The sequence below is a fragment of the Monodon monoceros genome, unplaced genomic scaffold, assembly GCF_005190385.1.
Source record: "Monodon monoceros isolate NGI ecotype Baffin Bay Population unplaced genomic scaffold, NGI_Narwhal_1 Super_Scaffold_20, whole genome shotgun sequence".
NCBI lineage: Eukaryota > Metazoa > Chordata > Mammalia > Artiodactyla > Monodontidae > Monodon > Monodon monoceros.
Genome location: NW_021703777.1, coordinates 32,885,671 through 32,911,177, shown reverse-complemented (window position 1 = coordinate 32,911,177; position 25,507 = coordinate 32,885,671).

Sequence of the window (25,507 nt, the reverse complement as noted above, 5' to 3'; positions counted from 1 at the left end):
CATCTTTCTTACTTCTTTAAGTCTCACAATAACATCTCAAGTGGCCCTTTTCCCTGATAATCCCAGCTTTTCACCAATGACTTGGCCTCTGGATGTAAGGGCAGCATATGGGAAACCAGTCAGAAATAAACAGTGCTTCTCCAGCAGTGCGTGAATCAGCAGCCACAAGTTTACATTTTGGAAATAGTTTTGGCAGTTGAGGAAATGTTCCTGAGCTCATTGGAACTGTTATCTCTGAGTGGAAAGAAGGAGTCATCTGAGGGTGAGGTGGGGCAAAATGAAATCAGTGGAGAAGAGGTAGCAATTAGGCTAACTCAACAGCAACATGGGAAAGGTTAGAAACAAATATTCCACTGAAACCGAATGTGATTTAGAGCCAGAAAATTCCTAGGAAACCACATGAGCCAAACCTCTCATTTCACAGATAAGGGGCCCAGAACAGTTGTTACACGAATATGTCAAAGGCAGAACCACACCAGGATTCCACAGCTCCCATGCCCAGTCCCTGCTGCCGTGGGATGCTTTCAGGACACAGTCTGCCCAGTGCTGGCCTGACGGTCCTCTCTGGTGGGCCTTTTAGGCTCTCAGGAGCCTTCAGAAGCATAGCCAACAACAACTTAGCAACACTTTCACAGAAAATCAAAGAAGGCAACAGCTTTGCGGGAGCTAAGTTGCCCACGTTGTACGTAGATTTTTTTCTTCCACCAGAGTCTTAACATCATCCTAGATGAGATTATCCATGTGTTGACTCAGCCATCGTCCCCGCCTTGTGGTTTCTTGACCTTATACTCCATTCCTACACATCAGTCCCCTCCCAGGCCCACAGTCCAGATTGCCACTGCCAGGAACTGCTGTCTCAGGAAAATTTCACTCTCCGACATCTGTCTCTGGTTCTTCCACTTCTCACACTAGCTATGTCTGTTCTGTGAATTTTCCAGTCCCACTCTGCCTCCCTACCCTCCCACACTTCTCTTGGCTTCACTTTTCTCACCCAGCTTGGACCCCATACTCAGTCATTTCAACCACATCCTTGCCAGCATCTTTGAGTCTCTCACCTCCATGGTCTCTGAGTGTTGGGGCCAACAATTCATAACCTCACTTAACCCCATCACTTCCATTTGCTCTGTTCCTAATGGCCTGCTAAGTTCAGTTGAAGAAAATTACAAAGTTATAAAAATTAGCCACTGGTGCGTATTTATCATTTGCACCCTCACTTGGACCCTCACTAAAGCTCATCATCTTTTTATTCTCAGCCTCTTTCTATCTCCCAGATTGCAAAGTTCTCACTTTAGCTCTTTCACTTGCCTGCCATGACCCTCAGAGATGACCTCATCTCCTAAGAGACCAGAAAAGGACCCAATGATGCACCGCCCTCAGATTCCACCTTCCCACCTCCAAATAAATACATCTTTACCCACGCTAATCTTCTTCAACCTTCTCTCAAAAAATATGAAGCTATTTAGATACAAACACTTGTGCTTACTCCATTCCAATAATAGGGGAAACCTCCTTATTGCACAGAGACATTAAAAACCATCATTGCACTGGGAGAAGTTAGGCCTCCTGCTTTCCCTCTTTTCACTTGCTAATTGAGTGTCTAGGTCCAGTTTTCTCTAAGTTTTACACGCACACACACACACACACACACACACACACTCTAATTTAAGAAGTCTGTATAAGCCAGTAAAATTAATGTCTTTGGTTAGTAATGGATTTTCTTTACAGAGCTCAGGGAAAAATAAATTTTGGTACATGTTAGGTCTGAACATTATGTTTCTACACAGTCTCCTAGTGAGTGATTCATATTAGTTCTACCAGTAATGAAATGCTGATTCTCAGCACTTAACACACATAGTTAACCTACTGACATCGTATGAAGTGAATCTTTTTATTTGCAAAATTTCTAAATTGACAGGTCAGCTTTGGGGTTACTTTATAAGGCATTCCTGATACCTATGATCTCCAGGTATGTTTCCCAGAATTTATTTTAACTAAGCAGCAACTATACACATTACATTTTCCCCATGAATACCATTTCTGCTGGGAGAAATTACTTAGCCATCTGCACATCAGGAAAAAATGGACATTGTGATGGCCCAGGATCCTGGCAAAAAACACACTCTATATTTCATAGGAAAGCTGAGAAAAAATACAAAGGTATGACATCCCCTAAATAAGTATCAGTATTTGTCCCTCCTTATCAAATAAACATAAGAAACATTTGAGTGTTTCTTGACTTATAGCTAGGTTGCCATTAGACAGAAAAAAGAACCCCACATATAATAGGAGAAGGAGATCCTATGTACTTTCTTTGGCTAGCTACCATTTTCAGTTTAGATATTTCCCAACTCCAGGCTGATGGCCATAGCAATGTTCTGTCTTTCATAAATTTGGGGTAGATACACACTCAGAATTCCTAAGGCTTCCCTAAGGCAGTTGATCCTGACCTTTGAGGTCCTTAATCTACAGAGGAGGATGGAATGAAGAGACTAGGCCATATGTTACTGTGTTTTATCATGACTTGTTCATAACTCACTTATTACACTTGGCACATGACATGATGTCCACAGCTGTACTTCTTTCCTGAATTTGTTTGGAGCTGATGGATGATGGCCCCTGAGCCAGGCTGGGCTGGCCCCCATTAATGGTGCCTTTTGCAAAGCTATTTTGTCCAGTATCAGAAATAACTTTGCATAACTTATTGCATTGCTTTATTGAGTCTAAATAACGATGTGTGTCATCTGATAGTTTATGAAGTAATGCACACATGCTCTTAATATGGCAAGCGATGCCCAGAGGTCGGGGGGATTTAAACATCCAGCGTCTCCCCTTCTCTCTCTCCCTCACACCAAAAAAAGAAAGAAGAGGGAAAGTTATCTTATTCAGGAGTTAACAGGGAACTCTAACAGTTTCAGGTAGGGTTTAAGTATTTTATGTGTTCTATCTTTTAAAAATAGCCATAAGATGAAAACCTTTGGGAAAGTTTAACCAAGTTTAGGAGAACTTATGAATATTTAGTTCCTATGGCATTTTGGAGGATCCCAGAAAGAACAGGAATCTCTTCCTTTGTGCTTACTGTCAGGGTTTCCACTGATGTTGCTGTGGTTCTGAGCACTTCTGTAGACCAGATCTCAGGACAATAAATGCAGCAAATTAAATATGGCTCCAGTGGTTTTGGACCTGAACCAATAAGTTATCTTTATTAATGCATGCAGAGGAAAAGTTCTCATTTTTACTGCATTGTTTCCTTAATGATAAAGGCAGTAACAACACTGAACCAAAACACACCAAAGAAATCTCTAGCTTTTGGCAGCCAGGTTAATTTCCCTGTGTGCTCGGTACAGTTAGGACTTGGCACTGTCCGACTCACTCACTCCTGTGTTCCAAAAGCAGCCCCCTCCCCATTTTCTCATGCTGCCTCTCTTTGCTTACTCTGACATTTTCTTGGCTTTAGCTGAAATTTTGACACATAAATCCCACTTGTCCAATGATATTGTAAAACAAGCATCCAAGTGTCAGCACATGGCCCTATGGTCTGGGGACCAGAGTAAAATGAGGAGCTTTCATCTGCCTCCAGCCATCTGCAAGTAACTTGAAACCCGTCTCCAGTGCAGCTCAGTTTTTTGGCCTGGTAACACATGCACAGCCAAAAGAAAGTGCCAGAGTCATCAGAACCTGTTAACTCTGTAATGAGCAGATAAAACTGTATACTTTTTAAACCTGCCTCAGACCCATCCATTAGCATTCAATCAGCTGGTCTAAAGTCTCTTTTCAGTTACAATCTCACCAAACAGCTCTAGCCTGTTAAGATATCGAATTTGCAAAACACTCCCAGTCTCTTGGTCTCACATCTCTGGACTTGAAAATGGCTAAGACCCTGATAGGACTTCTGTGATCCTTCTGAGTGTGAATCTGAGACACTTCCTTATCACTTAAGGATAAAAACAGAGACTTGAATTCAAGATGTGGAAAGTATCTTATCAAGAAGCAGGTATCATCTTTTTCTGGACCAATCCATAAACTATCTGTGATTTTTCTTTATTCTTAGCAAACTTAGAGAGATTTCTGTGGAAATTTTGGTTTGGTTTGCAAGAACGGTGCAAAATTCCTGCAAATCCATGAGGAGAAAATCAAGAAAGAGAGGATGTAGAGAGGGAATGACTGCTAGAAAATGCCAGTCCATTCCAGGTCCTTGCCTGGACAAAGTCAACCTCATTGAATATCAGTTTCTTCATCTATAAAACGGGGACGCTAATAGGTACTTCAAAATGGCTAAATTGAATCCAGAAAATTTATCTAAACTGCTCAGCAAATGTTAGTATTTATTATCTTCTTCTTTGCACTGCTCCCCCAGCAGTAAGGAACAAGTATAAGAACCAACAAGAGATCGTTTTGTTACTGAATTAAGTCATGTGGACCTGGCTGGGGCCATAACCCAGCCAAGGTTCTCTGTCTTGGTGGGGCAGGGTCCTTTTTCCATTTGGGTTCAATCAGCTGAATAACGAAACTGCAGCTGAGACCGACACAGAACAAGCTTTATTCAGTTGCCAAAGAATGGAGTAAGGGGAACTAAGTTCATGGCTCAACTTCTCACCCACCTGGTGAGGGATTTAATTTTAAAGAGTAAAGACAAAGGGAGGAGGAGTGAGGCTAATGATGGGGAGGCACGTGCATTAGTCTACCTGGGAAGGGGCAGAGCTTTTTTGAGAGAGTGGACTGTCACCCCCTCTTTATCCTTTTTCGGTCCTTAATGTCTGGTCCTGGCTGCTGGTAGGTGTGTCATTTAATATGCTAATGTAGTCAAATCAGCATATAGTGAAACTCGGGATCTGTTGGAGATCAGATTTGTCACCATCTTGATCTTAGTTAGTTCCATCTGGTGCTTTTTGTTTGTAGCTTCCTTTATTATCTCTGGACCCTTTAACTTAGAGATTTATGTTAACTCCTTCACAATGATACACATGATGACTACCCAAACACACACTGACACACCAGTACATGATTTTTGTCTTTGTTCCCCATTATCAGCAGTACATTAAGATCATTTGAACCTTTAAAAATCAACTTTGTAAACCAACCTAAATCTTGTAAAATGGTTTTAAACTATTTTTTACATGAAAAAAAATATTTATGTTAACTCTTGCTAAAGGTGGGGTCAGTGGGTTTTGAGTGAAGACTTGGAGCAGCTCTGGCAACAGCTTCACTGTGAATCTAAAGAAGTTAAAGCATCAGGGCCCCTCACATGAACATTCTCTCACCTAAAAGAGACCCCAGCAGTAGATCAATACACTTGTAAGATTTTAAAAAGTAAAATATGGCTATAGTAACAAAACTAATTTTTGAATTGACATCACCAATTCAAAAAGATTTAAGGTCAATCTTCACACAGTAAAACTTGAAATAACTGAAATCCACAGTTCTTCTGTAAAAGAGACTTGATAGAGATTTTTTTCCAAATTTGACAAGAATTTTTACATAACAACACCATTAACAAGTTGTGAAGCTGAAAGAATGTTATGAAACAATAATAAAAAAAATTCTGATCATCCCTGCTGGAACAAATATTGTTATTTTTCTTTTCTTGCAATAAAAAACGATCAAACAAAAGCATTGTCATAAGAAGCGGTAATTAAAGAGTATGCAGGCCAAAAATGTAGGAAAAAAGCATTTTAGAGGTGTGTCAGAAAGTTAATTAATGGAAATATATATAATTTTCTTGGAGTTTGTAATATGGTAATTACTGTTTTTAAATATTGTGATTTATCGTGGTTGGTCATATTGATGCCGAATCCTGCCTGTGTATCCCAACACCGAGTCAAATCTTGGAGACAGAGTTTTGGGTGAAGTAGAAAATAATAGCTTTATTGCTTTGCCAGGCAAAAGGGGCCACAGCCAGCTAATGCCCTCAAAACTGTGTGTCCCAACCTGGAATGGGTAGTGAGGTGCTTTATAGTAATGGTTCAAAGGGGGTGTGATCAACTTGTGGACATTCTTCTGATTGGTTGGTGATGAGGTAATCGGGAGTCAGCATCATCAACCTTCTGGTTCCAACCAGTCTAGGGTCTACTTGCTTGTGGGCATCATACAGTTAACTTCTGCCATCTTTGAGCAGAACAGCTCAAAGATATTGTTATGTGTATCCCTTGAGGGGGATCCAGGACCATGCCCCGAGGCTGCACTATTGTTTCTTGACCAATCCTCCCTTGTCTCTGCATCCCCTCCCTTCCCTGATTAGCAATTGTTTGAACCTGCCCCTTGGAGCTCAGGAAAGTTCATAGAGGCTGAATGAAGCCTATTGCCTGTAATCAAGAAAACCCGGGACACAGAAAGTCTTTTGTACCCAGGATCCCCATAGGGTCCTTCTCAGCTTCAACATCATTATAAATTAATACTCACTTCCATATCAAGTCTTTTCATAATTTTTATTATTCTTCTCAAAGAGGGCTTCTATAATTGTATGCGCTTCAGGCCCCGGAACACCTAGATTTGCCCATGTGGCCAAGGAGTAAACTACATGCCTGTGATCACAGGCAGGCCGGGCAGGCCCTCGGAAAAGCTTATACTAGTTTATTTTTGGACACAGCTGTCCCTGCTGCCCCTCGTGTCTAATCCTGGTTTCCTCTTTCTGCCTGTGGCCTGGCCCTCTGCCCTTTAGTGTCATTCCACTAAGGCCAGAAACCAACACTGTCCTTTGCACCCTGCTTCCCCTCTTCTCTGCCTGCATCACTGTCCATATTCACCTGTGCAAACTCATCTTCCGGAAACTTGCTAAGTCAGAACCAGAAAGCCCTTTATAGTTTACTATGTGACAATCAGTTACCTGACTAAATGCTAAACTGTGTAAATTAGCCATGCAATATTGTTGTTACTGAGTTTCCCAAAACTCTTAAGCTCTCCACCTAAAAATAAGAATACCGTTGCTTGCAGACATCAGGGCAGGAGGTAATTTCTGCATCTCTCAGTGCTGGAGCTTCTTTTCTAGTGGCTGGCAGTTAGCTGGAGATCTTTCCAGAACCTAACATACTATAGCTGGTTCAGAGGAGTCTTTAAAAGACAACAGCTGCCTGCTTTGTTTCTATTGTTCAGACCTTTTCACAGACTATTACTGAGATGTTTGGATAATGCAGTCATCCCAGAGGACAAACCCATAGGCTTTAGTTTACAAAAGTTTGTAGACTTCCCACTCTACTCTGGGCACAGAAGAAAAACAACCTCTGCACACATTTCCTACTGCCAGACCCTTCCCTTAGCAGCCCTGCCCACCCATTGCATAGTGTTCCCATCACTCACCACCAGGACGATCACAGGGCTGGCCCAATTTGGTCACTGGTCACATTTTCAACCTCATTGCTGCCCATGAGGAGGTCTGTCTGATTCAATGGTCCCCAAACCTTGCTGATTGGCAAAGTGCAGGAGAGCATGTGACCAGCCCAGCAACTCAGCCTCACTGTGAACACACTGAGTTGGGATAAAGAGAACAGGTCTCCAGGTAATGTCGATGATTTGTTTATTCTTCATTCTCAGATATATTTTCCACACTAGTTGCTGGCCAGTCTCTCCTGTGCTCTTTTACAAGCCTCACTATTTGATCACCCTTCTTCCATAAAGCCTCAGTCTCCCATCCCACCTGAGAGAGATCCCACACCTCAGTGTTTCAGGACCAGAACTTTCATTCAGTAAGTCCCCATCACTGTTCATGTTGCCTGTAATGATCTACTGACCGGCAGTCATTCTGGGTCCTTTATGGGGGCCAGACACACAACAATGAAAGTGATCTTCGCAGCATACAAATCTACATATATCACTGAGAACCTGTCCCAGGGCTTGCCTGGCACAGCCTTTCCCGTGTCCGGGTCCCCTTTGGCACCATCTGCCACCTCCGTCTCACAGTGCTCCTCCAGCCTGCGCCTCCTCAGTTCTTTGAATTGTCCATGTTATTTCCCCACCCCAGGACCTTTGCCCATGCTATTCCCCCTCATACATATTGCACAATCAGGAGGCTAAGCATATTCTTAAAGCCAGTAAAGCCTCAGCAACCAGAACCTGAGCAAAAACACCTTTAGGGCATATTTGGAAATTAAAAACAAAACATGGCAGGAAAAGGGCACAACTTTGTTGGCCTTCCTATGTTATTTGAAAGTTCAGTTTAGTTAAGTCTTCATTTTTAAACACATGCTACAGGGAGGGTGGCTGGGGAGGAGAGCTCCATCATTTTGTTCTGGGCCCCATTCCCAGAGTTTCTCGTTTAGCGGGTCTTGTATGAACCTGAGAATATGTATGTTTAACAATTTCCCAGGTGCAGCTGGCATTGATCATCCAGTATTTACAACTCTGAATACACAACAGAGTCACTCGCTGAGCTCTTGAAAATACAGTCGCCTAGGCTCACTCCAGGCATATTAACTAGGAATCTCTGGGGACAGAGCTCAGGCACTTTTATGTTAAGCTTCTCAGGTGATTGTATTGCAGTCAAAATGGAAAACCACTAGTTTAGGAATCACAGTCTTAATCTAGGCAGAGGACTCCCACTCATAGAACATTCTTCAGCTTGTTAATTTTTACCTATCCTTTAGATGTCAACACATGTCACTTCCTTTCTTATAAGCCCTAAGATATCTGTGTCTCTCCTTGGAAGGCTGTCTCAGATTGTAACAGCAGATCATTGATATGATGATTTTGGTGCTGTCTGTTTCTCTGCAAGGCTGTAAGTTCCATGGATCTGGGCTCATCATTGAAACCTCAGAGTCTAATGAAGTGCATAGCACATCACAGCTCTTCAATAAGTATTTGTCACATGAACGAACCATAAACTACCTAGTCACCACTCACCTCTCTCGTATCTTGTGATTCTAAGAAACCAATTCTAAGAAACCTGTAGAAGGAGCTTCATAACTTTGCTGGCAGTATGTAGGAGACAGGTCCATCTCATGCCACAGAGCAGCAAGCACACAGATGCATAAGGCTCAGAGTCTTGAACCAGTGCCCACGTCATGGAAAGGAATACCCGTTGGCTCATGAAAGAGAAAGGAAGCTTCCTTCTTTCTGTAAGTTGGTGTCCAAAAAGAGTCATCCATGAGAAATCAAAAACCCAGATTTGCCCAGGTGTGGGTAAGGATCCCAAACTGATACAATCTGCACAGTTCTACAACACCAAGCTGAAAAGTTTATGGTTGGGGGCCGGTGTGAGTTGCAGGTGGACAAAATTTATTGAAGATGCATTCACAATAAAAAAAAAAATTTACAAAACTCATGAGCATACAAACCACTATATTGAGAAGCTTAATGCAAAAGAACAAGCAACACCAAAGTCTAGGAGGACAATAAAGATGTGTTTAAAATAAATATACTTTAAAATGATTAAAGATATAAATTAACAAAAAAAACTTTAACAAAAGAACAAGACGTGAATAAAGGGGTATTTAGAGAGCTTCAGTGTTGAGTACATCCCAGGCTCAAGAGGTACCTCAGTGAACCAGGAAGGCCTCAAAGCACCCCAGATATCCCAATCCACAGGGGCAGAGAAGTGGACAGTCCTAAAGGGAGGATTGGTGCTAAGAAGGAGGAAACGGAGACAGATCGCTTGCATGGCTGGAGGGGCCTGGAGGCAGAGGAAGGACTGCGGTCCCAGAGCAGATGTGCAGGAGTGCAGGATGATGCTGATGCTGAGAAGAACTGGGCCAGGGAGGGCCAGGCACAGCGGTGTGACCAGAGCCTGTCTCCTAACTCCAGGGGGAAAAGGAAGTCATGCCAGGGGGAAAGGAAAGAAAGCAGCATGGGAGAGACTGAGATTGGCTGAGCATTTACCCAAAGGGGCTGACTAATTCAGAAGCAACTAACTTCTTTAAAAATTTTTTTATAAGTTTATTCATTTATTTATTTGTTTGTTTATTTATTTATGTCTGCATTGGGTCTTCGTCGCTGTGCACAGGCTTTCTCTAGTTGCAGCGAGTGGGGGCTACTCTTCTTTGCGGTGCGTGGGCTTCTCATCGCAGTGGCTTCTCTTGTTGCGGAGTACAGGCTCTAGGCACGAGGGCTTCAGTAGTTATGGTACTTGGGCTCAGTAGTTGTGGCACACAGGCTTAGTTGCTCCGTGGCATGTGGGATCTTCCCGGACCAGGGCTCAAACCCGTGTCCCCTGCATTGGCAGGTGGATTCCCAACCACTGCGCCACCAGGGAAGCCCTGACTACTTAAATTGACAAGTTTGTTATGTGCCATGGAGGGAAATGGGGACTGAGTTAACAGAAATAAAGTTTCTCCAGAAATATAGTTGCTGTGCTGTCACGGCTAACTTTGCTTTTTATTGAAACCCTTACCTATTACCCGACACAAGAGGGCTTTTGCTGTTTTGTAGTGAGAGGAATCTTCCTACCACATGAATAATTTCATCCTTGGATTTGTCAGTTTGCAAGGAAAATGCTGGTGTTCCTTTTAAATGTTGTGTCATGATACAAAGGGCAGGCCTGCCGGGGAGGGGACACAAGTCTCTACCAAAGATTTTCTCATTTCTTGCCCACCTCCCCATGGCGCAATGTGGAGGACGCGTGTGCACCCTAACTCCTAACTTTCTTATGGAAACAGCAGACGGGCTCTGGGCAGGTGCACCCTCACTGCAGATCGACATGCTGGTGTGCTGCTCATAGGTCAGCCTTGTCACCCAGTGGTGCCAGGCTGTCTTTAAAAGATGGAGTCCTGCTCTCTTGCTGTGCTGAGCAATCCTGTGTCAGAGCCTGCCAAGCTGAAGGTCAAACTTCAGACCATAGAAAATTCCCACTTGGGGTCATTCATCTGGCTTTTCTCCTTAGTACCTCTTGCCCACCCCCATACCTCTGCTGGCCCTGACTAGACCTTCTGTTTGTACATCTATGTGCAAATAACTTCTTGAACCACAACTACCAGGTCAGCACCTGGTGCCCATGTGCCTCCCTGTTTGCTGGAAGACTGATGATCTTTTAATTTTATCTCCACCCCGTGCACCATGACAATTCTTGGCAGTATGGGTTACTAGGGGTCCTGAAGGGTCACTGGAGAAAGGGGGGACTCAGATGCAATTAACCTAAACCAGAAGTGCTTTGTCAATGTATCTATGAGCTGACTGTAAGGGTGCTGGGTAGCAGCAGGTGCAGTGAACCCAGGGGACGCGGTAACCCCATTTTGTCCACGGGGCAGCCTCACGTGTGGACCACAGCAGCGCTGTCATTCCCTCTCTGCTTGCTTTCACCAGGCTTCTTGACCAGGTTGAAGTTGAGGCTCTCCCCTCACTTTAATCCTGCCTGGTAGCCCACCTCTGTCACAGTTGGACCTGTAAGATCCGCCAAAACAGGAGAATAAGATGAACTCAGGGGCTTCTAGTCTTTATTAGCAACATTTTCCTAAATAGGGACTTTTAAAAATGTCATCATTGAAGCCTCAAGAAAAAGAAAGAGACTTTAAAATATGCCTGAAAGACATATAAGTAGATTTGAACAAATAAAAAGATACACCTTTTTCTTGGATAGGGTGTGTCAACATCATAAAAATGTTACTTCTGTCCAAGTTAATTCACATTCTTGTTAAATTTACTCTAAAATACTTTATATTTTTGTGTGTCTCTTATGGCTTTTATAAATGGTGGGGGGGTTTCTAATGCAAATTTATATCAGAATAGAACTGGAATCTCTCTTTCTCTTGAAGCTTCAATGGTGATATTTTTAAAAGTCCTTATTTAGGAAAATATCTGTCCTTTAAAAAAACACCTATCAAGCTTAGACATACACTTGGAGAAAATATTTGCAAAACACATAACTGATATAGGACAGGTATCCAGAACATATAAATAACTCTCCAAATTCAATAGTAAGAAGCCAAGCAATCCAACTTTTAATAATTGGGAAAAATATTTGAACAGATTTTTTACCAAAGAAGATACACAGATGGCAAATAAGACATGTAAATATCTTGATATCATAAGTGCTTACAGAAACTCAAGTTAAAACCACAGTGAGATACTACTTTATAACTCTCATAATGGCAAAGAGAAGGAAGCATGGAAAGATGAAAAGAAGGAAGGAAGAGAAGGAGGGAGGGAGAGAAGGAAGGAAGGGATAGAGGGAGGGAGGGAGGAAGGAAGGAAGGAAGGAAGGAAGGGAAAAAAACTTTGACAGTAAGTGTTTGTTGATGAGGACCCAGGATGTGTAGAGCAACTAGATCTAGAACTCTCACAAGTTGCTGGAAGGAATGCAAATTGATACAGAAACTCTGGAAAATAGTTTGGCAGTCTCTTACAAAGCTAAAAATACACTTCAAATAAAAATCAACAATTTCACTCCTAGCTGTTTACCTAAGAGAAACGATAACCTATGTCCATACAAATGTTTATGGTGGTTTTATTCAAAATCACTCCAACGTCTAAATGTTAAATAGATTTTTTTTTAATGTGTGCTCTATCAATACAATGAAATACTACTCATCGACAAAAAGGAATGATAAAAGGGATCTGTTAATTCTTACAACGTGGATTAAGCTGCATTATACTAAGTGAAAGAAGCTGGACTCAACAATCCAGGGCAGTTAAATGACATCTGGAAAAGGCTAAAACATAGTGAGAGAAGACACGATTATGGGCTGCCAGGGGCTGGGTGTTGAGGGAGGGGATAGAACAGAAAGGAGAATGAGGAAACTTATTGGGTGATGGAAACGCTCTACGGCTTGATTGTCATGTGGCTACATGACTGTATACAGCTGTGAAACCCTCATAGAACTCTGCCAGGGTGAATTTTACTGTGTGTAAAGTAAAATTCACTTAAAAACTGTAAACATAATCAGAGAAAATAATTAATTGAATTTACTTTGGAGTACAATTTCTCTGATCGTACACCCTCTGTGGAATATATTCTAGGACAGAAAGAACTGACATGAAATTTTAAACTTAGTATGCTTAGTATTTGCAGTAAAACTGGTATTGTAATTCTAAAACGATCTTATGTATAGTGTAGGATAAAGCAGTTAAGTAAATATATTAATATTATTAGGAACTAATATTTGAACTAAAAGAGGAAAGAAGTATTAATATAAAATTAAAGTTAAAATCTTGTAATTTTTCATTTTTAATTGAAATTAGTATGAACTTACAACTTATATGCATTCTGGCATTGTCTACCTAAATCAGCTAGAAATAATGACACCTCAATAGGAATGAACAGAGTTAGTGTTTAGCTATTGATTTCTAAAGATAGTTCCACACTATACAGTGATTGTTACAGTGATAGCTAATTCTGGATCTGGGGCAAGGAAAATAAAAGGGGCAGTGTAGAGTAAGACAACAACAAAGTGCTCAAACACTAAAGGCGCTAAATCAAAGAAACACGGGAGCCTTCTTGAATTAACTTCTACTAACCAAATCTGGAACATTTGAATGTCAAAAAGAGCAATGATGACAATGAATTATAATACACTGAATTTTTTTATTGAGTCCATAATCATATTAGAGGAGGAGTAAGATTGAGAAATAAGAAAATCTCCTTTTTGTGGAAGTATACCAGTTAATATATGAAGAAGGAATAATGAAATTGGAAAAATTACCATTTTGCAATCACCAAGTAATAATTGTAACAGGCAAAAATTATTGATAGAACAAGAAAATGTAAGATGAAAGTGAACACATCATATTCTCCCCACAGATTATTTACTAATCTCAAAGAGGGAAATGTACTTCACTATGGAGAGATCACTCTAGTCACCACTTTAACCAAGTGATCAAATTTGGGATCACTGCTGGTGGGACAATATGACGTCATGTACCTCCTAGTGTAAAGCATTAAGAAATATACACCATAGATATAATGTTCTTGCCAAAGCATCTGAATCTAACAATGAAAAATCAATCAGGCCAATTCACAATGTACACGATTCCATAAGAAGACTAGCCTGGAATCTTCAGAAAAGTCACTGTCATGAAAATTAAAGAACAAACAAAAATGTGGGAGACCTGCTCTAGATTAAAAGAGACTGAAAAGACAACCAGATGCAACCCATCAATTATGATTGAATCCTACACCAATAAATTAATAAGTACAACAGAAAACGTTTGGAAAGTAATTGGGGAAATTTTAATATGACCTTATGTTAAATGATACAATGGACTTATGATTAACTTGAGAGTGTATGATAATGGTGCTGTGGTTATGTCCTTATGCTTAGGAAATGCATAATAAGGTCCATAGAGGTGAAGTGTCATAGTGTCTGCTAATTACTTGCAAATAATTCAGTAAAAGTACATAAATAAATAAATAAATACATACATAAGAAAGAAGTGTGAAAAATGGATAAATCTAGATGTAGGGTATATGGATTTTTTTATCGTGGTAGTCTGTATCTTTTATGTACTTTGGAAATTTTCAAAATAAAAAATTTGGAAGGAAAAATAAATAACTGCCTCAATCAATGAAGCAAAGGCCTGAGATGTATTTGCACCACATTGAGCAATGCATTCCTTATTGTGGTTTGGAGAAAGAGGTTAGCTTCTGAGGTTACTGACCTGTGGAGGACTTTGGTGCTGTTGGGAAAACCTGAGGCACTGATTTCCATGCCTAGGGTTCCACTGCCCAAGGCCAGAGTGCAGACTTTGCATTTTCCCAACCGAGAATCTGGAAGGCGCATGCAATACTGAACAACAGAGGTCTGTGCTTCCCAGAAGTTTAAGCAAAGGCATTGGGCCAAAAAGTTATTAGTCTTAATTCTAGCTAAACAGCTGGCAAAAATGGATGGCTCCTCTCAAATTCCTTGGGAATTGATGGAAAGTACAGGCTTCCTTGGAAACCTGCAGTAGGATTTCTGTGGGATTGCTTTGGGAAGTGATTGTCATTTGTTAATTAGTTTAACAAAGAACCATTTATCGTCACTCATTTTTAGCTACTCATTAGCATCACATCTAATCAAATTTAGATACAAGAGGAGACAAAGTCTTGGTATGAAATTACATTGCTTTTTTTACTTTGACAAACATTTGTGAAAGTATAAATTTTTTGTTTTTTGGTTTTTTTTTTGTTTTTGTTGTTGTTTTTCTCCTCTACTAGATGTTTTATGGAGAGCTAAATGTTCTTCAAAGAATATTGTGGGGAGAGAGGGCTCTGGCTGGACAGAGAGATGAAAAAGCAAGTTTTCCAATGAAACAAATGGAAGAAGTTCTCCAAACCATGTGTATACCAAGGGCCCATCTCAATCAAAGAACTCAATCCAATCCACTCCAATTATAAAAGGAGGCTTTCAATACTCAATTTCAATACAATTCAAGCCAGGCTTTTGGTTGCTCAATCTTTGTAACCAGGTGCCAAAAACTTGGCCAAATGTATGGAAATGGATTTCTCTTCTATGAATGGCCGCAAGAACTTTGATGCTTATGCCAAGCAGAAGGAATCTAGGTTGATTACCCTCTCTTCCGAAAGACCACCCCTTTCTTGGTAAAGAGCATTCTTCCTCATTTATCCAGCTTGGAAGGACACCATGAATTTGGAATGCCAAACCTACTTGCTAAAAATCTCTTCCTTTTTTTGATCAACCTTAAGAATCAAAAATTCTCACAAAACAAAGTAATTAACTTTTGCAATTTTTTTCCTGATAAAAATCTGTTTTTAAGATAACCCAAATGTAATGTGTATTAGCATTTTCAGGGTATTATTTCTTTTTAAAAAGCAGCAAAATTAAATCCCTTTGATACTAGATTTCATAATTTGAAAAGTGAGTTTGCCTTGTGTTTCCCTACCCACCTGAGGTTTCTCCTGAGAAACTCTTGTACAATGTACTGCCTGTTATTCTTAAGACTCAATTGTATAATGTAAAAATATAACTAACTAGATATTCCAATGAAAATCCATGTAAATACCTCAGTATGTAACATTTTTAAGGAGTTACTACATATAGCACCTCCTCTCCTTAGCGCTCATTGGAAACATCTTATTTTAATTAAACAGCTGGCATTTTTTCAGACTTTGAGCACTCTTGATTAATTTCTGAATCTCAGCTGACACTCCTAAAAGGGTAAAATAATTAAGTATTCTGATGTCATTTCAGATAAGATAAGAGCGGGTTTTAAAATGCTTGTTTGGCATGTGGGATTGGAATTTAAGACATCCTGTATATAAAATTCCTACACAGCAATTGGGAAGTTAGTCATGGACCCGGGCACTAGAAAAACATGTTTGTTTTTTGATACCTCTGCAAGGCAAATTTCATTATTCCCTCATTAAGAGTTATATAGGATCGTTACACAGAACCTACCATCATCACTTGTAAAGAGAAAACTCGATGCTTGTTTATTGTATGCATAGGTACAGCCAACCAAACATGCTAAACCACTTAAAGCAGTTCATTGACACTGGTGAGAAACAACAGTTTAGAAAAGCAAATGATGTAGATTGTATATTGTACAGTTTTCAAGGTTTCTCCAACCGCCCCCCTCCCGCCCTCTACTTTTCTTTAGAACAGCTTTCTACATTGAAAACATGTCAAGAATTTGGAAGCAACAAGCAATCAGGTTTGTTTTTTTTTTTCCTACTAAAGCTATAATTTGGTTACGTGCCCATCTCAAAGTGGACTTTTCAAATTTAATCAGTTTCACTTATTCAAAATGTGAAGGTCTATCCAACAATGAATACATATAGGTATTGGTTAGGTCTTTTGAGCCTGAACCAGTGAGCAGAAATCAAGCTAAAGATTTGCAAAGAGCACCTCTATCATCACCAAATTCCAAATTGAAAAAAATAGTGCTAATAGCATTCACATATTCAGTTTTACTTTTGACCAAACACTACAGTTAATTTTATGTTCTATGTGAAAAAGTAAAATTAGCCTCAGTCTACAAGCACTCAGTGAATAGACTTCCTTTAAAAGATAACATATGAATCTTAGGATATGGATTTTGGCAGAGTACTATGTGATGTGATGATTATATCATCGTGTATCATTACTGAATCACCAGGTCCCACCAGTTAACATTTTGTTAACATAATGGATGAGAACACTACCAAACTGGATTTTGTCCTGTCATTTAGCAGTTCTGTGACCTTGGATAAGTTAATTAGCCTCCTTCTGCCTCAGTTTCCTCATCTACAAAATGGGGATAATAAGACCTTCTCTTAAGTAGACTACATGAAGATATGAATGAGAAAATATCTGTAAAATCATTAGTACAGCTCCTATCACATAATGAACAGTTATTGAGAGCTATTTCTTTTAAACTCTAGAAGACTTCTTTCTGGAATAGTATTCAAGTTGGTTCATAGAACAAATACATCATTCTAATTCACCCACAGACACTTCCTTGAGAAATCTTGACTTTTCTTCTGACCGCATCTGACTCCTGTCTAGCCTGCCAAGGCTTCTGCATTCCCAAGGAGAAAGGCAGCATTTGCACGCCAAGCAAATTAGATTTGGAAACTCATTATTCCTCCCAATAATCTTGAGGCAGGAACCATGATTATTCCCATTTTATAGCTGAAGAAACCGAGGCTAAGAACTTTCCTAAGGTTACACAAGCAGTGAAGAGGTGGGGGCAGCACTCAGATCTGTGAAATGACATTGGATAATAATCACCAACTTAGAATCTGTCTGGCCCTATATTAAATTATTTAAATTATGTGGTAGAGAAGAAAAAAATATTTAGCAGGTGGAGAAAGGGAACCGTGTGCTCGGGGCTCACACTAGGAAGTGAGGTTTGGAGTTTGCGTTTTAGCACCTGCAGGACAACAGAAACATCTCATGGTTCAAGAACACTGACTCTCCTGGTTGAGAGGGGCAGCCATCACGTCTGTATACACGGTCCACGTTTGAATCCCATTCCAAGTCTGCCATTGATTTTGCCTTTCTGATCCTGGAGTGTGATAACAAAATCCAGATTCACATAGCTAATGTATTAATGCTCCAAGTCAGAGATAGATTGTAACAAGGTGAGGACAGTGGGATTAAACCTCTACCATTTCTACCTCAACAAACAGAGCTGCCTCGAGACTTTGGGCCAAATATCAGCCACTGCTCTGGTTCTTATCATTGTGCAGTTTGCACTTGACGGAATGTGAAGCAGTCCTAGTGTTCTGTGTTTATTAACTCATTTAATTCTCACAAGAACCCTAGGTGAGAAAACTGAGGCAGGAGAACTTTGCACAATGTGCCTCACGTTGCAAAGTCCACAGATGGCGTGGGCAGGATTGAAGCCAGGGGATGTGACAGCACCGCCTCATCTCCTGAGCCCCACTGACCATGAGTCTGGAAAGGGAAATGTCCGGTACCTGTGTGATTCACTACACACACTCACACACCTTCACACTTACTTTCAAAAAATAAAGGTAAGTGATTGCCAGGGACTGTGGGAAGAGGAGAATGGGGAGTCAGTGTTTAATGGGAATGAACTTTTAGTTTGAGAAGATGAACAATTTCTGGAGATGGAAGACCACTATCCATCCATGATGGTTACACAGCAAGGTGAATGTACTTAATGCCACTGAACTGCGCACTTAAAAATGGTTATGATGGTGTATTTTATATCATGTATAAATTTGATACCTACAGATGTTTTTTAAAAAAAATCAGGAGCCAAAGGAGAAAACTTGCATGAGGTTAATCTGGCTGAAAGTGTCAACTGTGCTCAGGCTAAGAAACCCTGGGTCACAGAAGGGGTGACAGGTAAGTGACAGTGTCCTGCTACACTGGGCATTGATCGGACTGGTTTTATTTTGAGAACATGAGTGTTTGCTGTCTGCTCTTTCCCAGAGAGAATACAGGCCAGAGGTTTGTTAAGCTCCTGGGAAATTCAGCAGTTTCTATTGGAAGAGGGCTTGTTTCAGTAGCTGGATTTCCATGGCTGGGAACACAACTTTCATAGAATAATGATGGTCATTGTCCAAAGTGGCTTCCGGGCTGAGGTGGCCTTGTCATCTCTCGGTGTTTTTTTGGAGAAAAAGTGATGTATATCCAATATTACCTCTGCTCTTTCATTCAAAATTATAGAACAACCTTCAAGTGAGAACAGATTTTCAGATTTAGAAAATCTTTTTTTGCCCACTAATCAGAAAGATGGAAAAAGAGAACAAAACTTTGGAAATGGCTAAAACCCCAAACTGTGGCATCCAGGCGTTTTGCCCATAAGGATCCCGTCTCTCAATGAATCAAAACCTTACCCTTGAAGGTCAAGGTTTTCATACCAACCAAGACAAATAAAACTACAATTGCTTTTTTCAGAATGTCTGTTAGAAATATAATTCCACATACCTGCTTCTTAAAAAAATCCAGTCTTAAAAATGGAAAATAAAATTTAATACCATGTTATTACTTACAGTTGTCATTGGCAAAGCTTCTAGCTGCCTTCTGAATTTTCAAGCACCACCCAGAGTTGTTTTTCTTTCAAAAAAGATTTTTCCCTCTAGATTTTATGAAGATCTCTAAGTAGAATTGCATGCAACCCTATGAAGGGTATATTTTATTCATTTTACTTCCAGTTTGATTTTTTAAATGTTAACTTTGTAATTTTCCAGATGCTGCAGGATTTACACCATATGTATTCGCGTGGCCCTGTGCCTGGGAATCTTATCTAAATCCGTCATCCCTACGGGCCCCAACTGGGACTTTATCACTGGAACCAAAGTGCTGGAAAATCTTTTGTAATACTTTAGCTTTTATTGTGTAAAGCTGTTGATGGTGATAATAATATAGATATTGAGAAAAAGTAAAACAGAGTGTGCATAACAATTTTTGCAAGGCCTAAACTATTTCTAGTCATTTCCTCAAGCCTTCCTCTCATGCATCCACTCAACAAATGTGCATAGATCATTGTTCATGTGCCAGACTGTCCAGGCAATGTCAAGACAAAGGTTCAGTTTGTCTTGAACAAAACGGTTCAGTTCCATCTTTGTGAAAATGCATTTTAGTAAGAGGGTTAGACATTATACTACCAATTAGACAATAATTCATTAAACTGTGAATTATTTAATTATCATTGTAAGTGCTCCAAAGAGAACCAGAGGGCGTTGTGAAAGTTTAACTGTAGAATCTGGCCTTGTCTGGAAGTCAGGGGTGAAGACTTCTTTGAGAAAGGGATGCTTGTGCTCAGTATCACCCACCGGTCCAGGCCAGAGCCCCTGGCCCTGTGCTGGAAAAGAGCCCACAACCCCAGTTCCCAACCATGCTCAGGGTACCCTGAACCTCTGAATCCCTGTCCAAAGTACCTCAAGCCTGGTTCTGAGGTTCATGTAGGACTAATCTGTGGGTCTGCCATCTCAAGGGGGGTTGCAGGCAAGTGGTTCCAGGGGAGCCCAGGAGGGACCACTGACATAGTGTGAGTGTGCACTGACCTTGATGTGCCCACAGGGATGTTCACAAGTCCTTTCATGATGTGCAAAGGAACCAAGGATGGGGAAGGAGAGTCGTTCACACGTGGAACTCGTATGGAGGAGTCTGAGAGTCCAAATCCCATCTATAGTGTGTGACCATCCATCTGTACTCTTGCCTTGAGACCTGAAAATGTTAGGGGTGGTCCGATTTGACCTGGGCTTTGCAAGCTGAGTTGGGATTGACGGGCAAGGAGAGGGGGAGCGATCCCAGCAGAGGGGCACACATGGGAGCTGTTTCTGAGTTGGGAAAAAGATGATGTATGTAAGGAACTGAGAGGAAGCCACTGCGTCTGGGCCATGCAGAGTCTCCCAGTAGCCTGACTGCAGAGCTGTCCAGGGCAATGAAGAACATCCTTGGAGAGGAGCAGATGACATACGACGTGACCATAAATGAAAGCTCTCCATGCATATTGTTAAGTAGGTATTTTAAAAATTATGAAATGATTTGTTTTGCTAAACTATAATTTCTATGCCACATATATAAAAAAAATGAAACAATTATTTTGAAAATAATTTTCTTTCAAACACTGAATTATCAATGTTCCAATCTCTTCATAATCCCATGAAATAGAAATGATCCTTCACTACATTCCTCAAGTCTCAGGCCTAGGAAGGCGGATCTGTTCCCCACTGTTACTCAATTTTTATATTCAATAAATCTTCATAATATGCATTCCTTTGTTTACTAGTTTAACTCAGCTGTAATTTCCTCAGTTGCAATATAGGAATAATGATTATTAATAATAATAAATTAATTATTATTATTAATAATAATAGTTTAACAGAGATGTTGAAATCTCTCTGTTGGGAGGATGAAATAAATTTATATATATATATATATATACATATATATATACACATATATATACACCTATACCTATACATACATATACATACACATACATAAATATATATGTGTATATATATATATATATATATATATATATACACACACACACACAGAAACCACCAGGCACATAACAGAATGATATGGTTCCTGTACCCACAGGAGCTTCCAATTAGCAGTAAAACAAATGTACAAGTAATTCTATGATAAGTATATAAGAGTAGGAAGATTCTAAAACCACAGAGAAGGAATTGATTCCTTCTACCTGTAGAACAGGATGAGGTTTCATAGAAGAGGAGATATTTAATTACAAAGATTTCAATAAGCCCAGAAGGGAAAGTATAGCTACCCTCTTGACAAAAAGGATGAAGGCATAGAGTAAAGGAGAGTGTGGGGGGAGACTGGGTCACCAGTGTAACACAGGATGGATGGATCTAGTGTTGGGAGTTGAGCCTGGTGACACTCAGAGTTGAGCCAGATTAAAAGGGATTTATAACATATGCTGGGAAGTTGGACCTGGCAGTGTTTCTCAAAGGGTGGCCCTTGGACATTAGAATCCCTTGGTATTTGTTAAAAATGAGGGTCCATGTGTCCACTACAAACTTAATGAATTGGAACACAAACTTTCCAGAAGACTCTTGTTCATGTTCATGATTGAGATACTATGAAGCATTAAAGGAAGTTTTCAAACATATAATTTATACAAAGAGCTTTCTCTGAGACAAGTGCGTGGCTACATCCATACTATTGAGAAAATCAAGAAGCTCCCCTTCAGAAATTCAGAAACGTGAGCTTCTCAGAAACTAAATCAGTGGCAGATGCTTGTCGGGTAGATACGTTAAGCTGGGGGGAGAGACAATCTGAAAGCAAATGTATTTTTATTTACTTATACTCACTGTTCTCTAGGATCCTGATATCCAAGGGGGAAAAGATACGAATTCTCCTAAAAATATCATGACATTAATTTTTCTCTATTATGTAATACCTATTAAAGACCCCTAACCTAAAATAGCCTCAAGGTTTGTGAAACACTGTTTAGATAATAACATGTCACAAAACAATGGCAGGTATGAAAATTGGTAATGTTTCAAATTTCTATGAATGAAGGTCAATTAAATGCAACACTTTCAAACCTTCTTCCTTAAGATGTGTCATCTTAAAATGTGATATGTTGCTCAGTATAAGCTCCTTGAGTTTAAGATGTTTATAGCTTTACAGCTCTCTTCCTAATAAGCCTGTGTTTAATAAAGGGAATAAAGAGATTTTGCCAAAATCAAAACACATCACATAGTTCTGTTTTGTTGATTATTACCCTTTATACTATTTATGGAACATAACACCTTCAAAGAATATTTAACAACATGGGAAAATTAACGTAATATAAAAGAGGAGGAAAACATACTATATCTATACACACACACACACATATATAGTATATATACATATATATGTGTTTATATAGTCATTAGTTCATTAAAACTAAATCCCTAAGTGTAGATTAAAGATTAGAAGAACATAAAATAGCGGTTAACTCTGTGAATCCAGGGATGGTGGCATTACAAGTGACTTATATTTCCTTCTCTGTGCTTTTTTATAATTTTGAAAACCTCTAGAATAAACTAGCCTTAGTTTTACAATTTGAAAAAGCCCCCAAGTGTGTACATGATGATGTGGTGGGGTGGTACAAGAAGCAGGAATGAGACACAGCAGTGGGCAATGACCACCTTGGGCTGGGAGAAAGATGAAACATCCCCCTGCCCAAAGCAGACCCAACTTCTTCCTTTGTGACCCCCCTCTGTTGGGGTCTGCCTCCTTCATAACTGTGAACTGCCTGTAACTCGTACCTGTAAGGCAGCACCTAAGGCAGAGTCTGGCCTTGAGATGTTCCATGGTGACTTCAATGAATGACTGGTCTTAGTTCTGCAGAAGCCTGTGCTGACACCCCATCCGGCCAAACCAGGCTCTGGATTCTGCTGTTGGGAGATGCCCTCTTCACTTTGGGAGCTGATCCTCAGCTCAAGCAGCATGAATGGAAATGATGATTTTGTGTTCTGCCCCAGAGAGCTGTGAACAGAACTAGGTGGCAGGTGCTAAGGAGAGGGCTCCTTGTTTTAAAATACCTACACTGGCTCCTGGCATTCTACCATCATAGCTTCATTCTTCATCTTCATTCTGAATTCTTGTAACAGTCCCCTATAAAAATGCAAATGCCTCTGGGAGGTGTTAAGCCTTTGTCAGCAAACACCAGGTTTATTAACTAACGCCTGAGCTGACAGCCATCTGACAGCAAGTGCTTGTGGGAAATCGATTCTCAGAGAGCTGGGAGCAGTTGGAGGACAGCTGGGACCCTAAGGTAACTAAGCTCAGAATGGTCCAAAGATTTCCAGGGATGGAGTTGGTCAGCGGGAATGGGTTGGGACTCTACATTGTCAGCAAGGTGGCAGGGAGGGCTCAGGGGGCCTGTGTCTCTTGGGCTTGGGGGTCAAGGTGAAGACCCAGGTGGGGCATATGGCAGGTAGGCTGTTCTGGGCCTCAGCGCTCCCAGCCTCACAGGCAGTTTCACTTTCTCATCAATTTCCATGGCACCTAGAACTAGAAACAGAAACTTCCTGATAAAGTTTTTTGGGGTTTGACCTGGTCTGGTGTGATTTGGTTTGTTTTTTTGTTTTATTTGTTTGATTGGTCAGTTTTGTTTTTATTTTTTTAAATAAGATTGGTTGTGATTTTTGAGTTCTAAGCATAAATTTTCAGTGTTTGGGCCCCAGCTATGCATCTCAGCATTTAAGTTATTAGTGTAGTAGCTATTTTCTCCTTCATCTTTCATAAATTGATTCACACATATTTAATTCCTCTCATGTCTCTTCAAAATTCAAAGTCTTCATTTCTTTTTTTTTTTTTAATAAATTAAATTTTTTGTCTGCGTTGGGTCTTCGTTGTTGCGGGCTTTCTCTAGTTTCAGTGAGCAGGGGTTTCTCTTTGTTGTAGTGCTCGGGCTTCTCATTGTGGTGGCTTCTCTTGTTGCAGAGCACGGGCTCTGGGCAAGCTGGCTTCAGTAATTGTGGCACACAGGCTCAGTAGTTGTGGCTTGTGGGCTCTAAAGCGCAGGCTCAGTAGTTGCGGTGCATGGGCTTAGTTGCTCTGCGGCATGTGGGATCATCCCGCAGCAGGGCTCAAACCCATCTCCCCTGCATTGGCAGGCGGATTCTTAACCACTGCGTCACCAAGGAAGTCCCCAAAGCCTTCATTTCTGAAGTATTTTAAAAACTGTTCTATGATAGCCCTACTGTCTATCTGTGTCTTTCTGGAAATGCCATGACTAGAGAAATATGCTGAATTTACCCACTTTCATATGTATTATTAGTCACCATGGGAGAGCTAAATGGCACTCTGGGTGAGTGAATAAGAATAAGGTTTACTGAACAATTTTCAAATATTTGGGGTTCAGAAAAACCCAAAATGTGTTTTGCCAAAGCATTTGCTTTCCTCTTCTTTTTTTTTAAACCCATGTTTATTTCAAGGAGCATTTATTCCATGTGTTTTTAATGTATTTACACTCAGTTCATTAAAATGCTACTCTATAACAGTTCCTTGGTGTCCGAGAGGCCCATGGAGCCCTTCTGCTTTGAGAAGGTGGGTGTGTGGTGCCTGCCCCACCCCACCGGTTGGGAGGACTCAGCTGCTTCCTGGACTGGCACAAGGAACTAACTCACTCCCCAGGCCTTGGCTCCAGGGAGCCCTGTCAACCTGTACTGTGCACTTGGGCCGGATAGTGGTCAGGAAGGTCCTTGACATTTTAGTGCTCTGGTCAGAATTTAAGTGTTCAGGACTTCTGTCCCATCTTGCCTTTGTGAATCTTGGTACTGCTGAGGATTCAAAGGCCAGGCTGCAGCACCCAGGACCTTCTTAAATGTCAGTACTGAGACTGAGAGGGGGATTAGGAGCTGAGGAAGTTCCCATTGAGTCCAGTCCTGTAGTGGTGAGGAGTGACTCAACCCTCTAGAAAAGATCATACAGATTTGGTAAATTGAAGTTGCTTAGTAACTTGCAAAGGTACCCTGGATTGGCCATCTCCCTGTTTTGTTCTGGATGCATTGTCCTAGCCTGAATGCCATTGGGTTTCTAAAGGGAGGGGGATGCAGAGGCAATCCTAAAAAGAAGGGTGTTTGGCTGCCTGACTTTGACGCACTGGTAGACTAGCTTCCAGTAGAATGTTTCCAAGATAAAATGTCTCCACGCATGCTTTGGGCTGTTCTCCATTTACATGGTCTTACAATGTGTCTAGCACTGGGCTCATGTTTCTGTGT